Raw genomic sequence first — 4205 nt, 5'->3', positions numbered from 1 at the left:
CTGAATGAGTGATCTATTGATTCCCATACCAAAAAACGTTGGATCACTGATGTATCCTGTTTCTTTCTTTAGGATGTATAATATATATAATCTAATATATATATAGATATAATATATTGTGTATTTTAGCCCCTCAAGCCACCAGAGACAAAAACAAGAATCATGATGCTACGTTCTATTAGTTATCCCATTGAGGTTGTTTTGTCTTCTGGAGAGATAGAGTGGATAAAAGACATGACATCTCTGCTGACATTCATATTCATTAGCTGTGCCTAGTGGCAGAGGCAAGTAGAAATAATGCTTCAGTTCAGAAACTGCACAACTTTTTTGTTAACATACCCGGGTGACACAAGCACATGTGTATTGAGTTGGGGAGGGCCGTGCTCAACAAATCAAAAGGAGAAGAATGCCTGCTAAAGGGGCACGTTCCTTAAAGATCGTAAAAGGTGAAACCTTTGGATTGTGACAGCCTACTTATCATGTCAATGGAGCTGGTTCCATGAGCTCCAAGACTGAAATGTCTAATGATTCGACACGCAGTAGATGCTGAAAGTGGAGTGCCCACATTAGGCTTTCTCCTCAGAGGAGAGTGAGAAAAGAACAGTGCTTGTCTTCCTCCTGTTGCTCTCCTCTCCCCTCCTCCCAGGCGAGAGCTCCCTCAGACAGCAGGGAATGGGGAACTTGTGGCATTTTATGATCAGCAGAAGCCTCAGGAATGATGCAGGGAGGATAATGAGGCTTTCGTGGGGCACCGGATCAAGGTCGAATGTACGGCCACGACAGGAGGCGCTCACAGCTTAGGACTCAATGCCAAACTCTCCATTAAACAAAGATCTGTTAGACCCATACAGAGAGGACCCGTTATTTTCTCAGCCAGCTACTTTTAAAAAAACAAAGGTTGTCTATTATCTATATATAGCCTGAATTCCACACATGTTCAGGGGCTTTGGGGCAGCAGTTCACTAACCAGCCAAGAAAAAGATAAGAAAACATGTCTTTTAAGATAACCTTGTCAGTTTGACAAGTAAGAAGCCTTGGGCGAGAGCAAGTAAAGGGAGAAGTGAGGAGCTGAAGGTGGCGAATTGGCAGTACAAAAAAACCGAAAGTAACAGTAGATTATGCAGTATATAGTATACAAAAACTGCCATAGTTACCCAATATAAGGGACAACCCTGCCTTTGTGCTATGAAGTTTTCAATCTACTTAAAACTAGTTCTGTTTTCAGTACATGTACAAACCAATGATTTTCCAATATGAACTTACATGCACTAAATACCATTGTCACATACTGAAATACTGTAGCTTGCGCAGTGCAGCTCCCTCACCGGTGACTGAAGGGACTGTTGTCAGATCAGTTTTTGTATTAGTGGTGGCGAGAGAAACTCACGATAGGACAGGACAGTGAGCTAGCTGTCTAGATTAATCCTGCAGAGATCTGAGGGCGAGGTAGTCATGGAAACACCGGAGGTTACAATGACAACACAAAGGAGGGAAGGGGTAAGGACACCCGGCAACAAAAGACATGCATCCGGCAGAATTTCCACCGCGTCAACAAAGCAACCCGGAAGTGAACATTGAGAAAACCTAGTAGACTACTTGTAATGTAAGCCAGGCTGGTTATACTATAACTATCAGTTTTGTACTAAAGTGAAAACTACAGTTTATAAAGTAACACACGCAATTCTACTGAACGGCTACTGAACTGAAGACTCAGATTTGTTCTGAATTCGCCAGATGATTTGTAATTTAACTCTAGAAACTGCTCCAGGGCCCCGGCTCCTAAGTGCCCCAAAAGCCAGAGGTTCACCTCTGTCAGCGTTTTTTTGTTGTGTTCTAAAGAATGTACAAGGAGGTTACGGGGTCTGCAGGAGGCCCAAATTTAGTTTTTTGCCCCAGGGCCGCTAACAGGATGATTCAACTATGGCCATCGTAATATGGCAAATCTTCATTTTTTTTCTCTCCGTCGTTTAAAAATAGTCGTAAAGCCAACAGCACAAGCCCATCTTTACTTTTTATGAAATCAAACAAAGAGAAAGATGCTCCCTCATCTTAAAAATTCAAAAATTGATACTGGAGTAACCTTCTTCCGTCTCAGCTGTGCAATTAATATGCAGAGGAGGAAAAGGAGTCTGCATAAATCCTTGAGGAAGTGTTGAGGTATTATGGTACCTTAGAAATCAAATCACTACGAAACAACTATAAAAGTACAGCTTTGTTAATCTCTCCCTACTGTATTCATTTCAAGTAGCTACACAACATTAGTTCTGTTCACAAGATGGATGGTGTGATGTTAGCTGTTCGCGGAAAATGAGTGTAAACGCCCGACATTTCTGGCACTCTAGGTAATGTTAGGCTCCCGGTTGACGAGCTGCTCCTGAATTGTCAGACCAATGATATACTCAAGCAGAATGGTTGGTTGAAGGCCAAAAGGAGGGTGAACCTGACGCGAGACAGAACCTATCCCAGCCCCTGGTAGGTCCGGTGGAATATTCTACTTCTACCCTCTACTTCCAGCAACCTTGCGTAGACACAACGTCCTTGAACTTGGCCCTTGGTTTCGATCTACAACTACTGCGCAGCTAGTAACAAGAATGTTCTATTAAATTTTGGTTTCAATCTGTGTGCAGCCGACAGTTCCTGCCGCCACGTTCTATTCAATCTGTCAGAGCAAATATTGAACTCTACACCTCCATACCCTTGAGTCAATCTTAATTGTTTTTAACCTCATTAACAACTGCTGCAAAGGGCAGTGCTGCCTCCCTCATTTAATACATACGAGAAAACTCTACCCAATGAGAATTACACACTTTTTGAGATATCAGTATCGTAGGTCACTGTGTTCAAGTCCCCTTTCGGACCAAGTACGGAGTGTGGATGGTGGTGGAGAGATGCCAGCAAGGCATCGAACCCCTCAGCCACTCAGGCGCTGGTCTCCAGCTGCATCCTCACTCACTTGACATCCCTCCATTAGTGCAGGCATAGGAACGGGCATGTGTGTGTATTTCAGGCCGTGTGTAGTGTGTAATAACAACAGATTGTAAATTGTAATTTCCCATAGGGGAACAATAAAAAAAAAAAATATTAAAGTGTATACCAGTGACGTGCTTCACAATCAAACATAGTTGGCTGTTGTCACACACTCGAATTTCAGCGGTAGCTTTAGCAAAACCAAAGTCAGAAGTAACCGTCTGCAATAGGGAAAACACCCGGCCCATATGGCGAAAGCATGTTTACCTTAGTAAAAGTGTTGAAACAGCAGTACATTACGTCTGATTATTTTTTAACACAGCATTCAATCAGACTGTTAGGGTTGTTCTCGTCCTTGTTTTCCCCCTCAACACAGACGTACTCAACAGGTACTCGGTACTGGAGTAGTTTTTCACCAAGCACTTTTTTTACTCTTAATCAGTAATTTTGGATCAAACTTTTTAATTCTACTGAGTACAATTTGTGGCTACTCCACCATTCTCTGGGTGAGCTTGTGTTATCCAATCTGGACAATCCTGACAACTCAGGCCGTTCTTTGAGATGCGCGGAAGCCTTTTGAAGTGTGGTTTGATCTGAAACTGCAGGGTTATAACCCAAACACTCCAACACAGAGGCTTGTTTCTGATCAGTTTCTCCCAGGTGATTCCAGCTTTCATGGACCTCTCTGTAGTCAATTGGTTACACGATATGGGTGCTTGTTTCCTACTTAATAAGTCATTTGAAATTTGTTCTAGCTAGGTTTAGGTGTTTCAAGGGACCATAACAACAAGCACGGCACAGCACGGTCGTTCAAGAAAATAACCAGACGCAGCACACAACCGACTCGTGAGATAACAGCACCGAATCCACCAGCGCCCACTTCCATCCGCTTTGATACTATAATGCGCCTAGCTTAACTACTGCCACTTACACCTCGCTGGACATTGCAATGAACATGCGTTGGCAGACGCGAGTCACGAGCCGGGATGGAAAGAGGAAACCTGGAGGAGACTGTAGGACAGGTGCAGAGGAGCATCCTTGAGTCTCATCGCCAGGGGGCCATGATCAATTTAAAGGTCGACATTCGGGCGTGCAACGCCCCGTAGGAAACCAGAATCTAGTGCAGGCAGGCAAATGTGACGGTATTATCCAGAAAACATTGAACAAGACACAGGTTATGATTGTTCTGTGGAACTTATTGAAAATTTCTAAAAATGTATATGCTTTCTTTCACTTCA

The sequence above is a fragment of the Etheostoma spectabile genome, chromosome 2 (genome assembly GCF_008692095.1).
Source record: "Etheostoma spectabile isolate EspeVRDwgs_2016 chromosome 2, UIUC_Espe_1.0, whole genome shotgun sequence".
NCBI classification, from domain to species: Eukaryota; Metazoa; Chordata; class Actinopteri; order Perciformes; family Percidae; genus Etheostoma; species Etheostoma spectabile.
Note: the sequence above shows the minus strand (reverse complement) of the source record.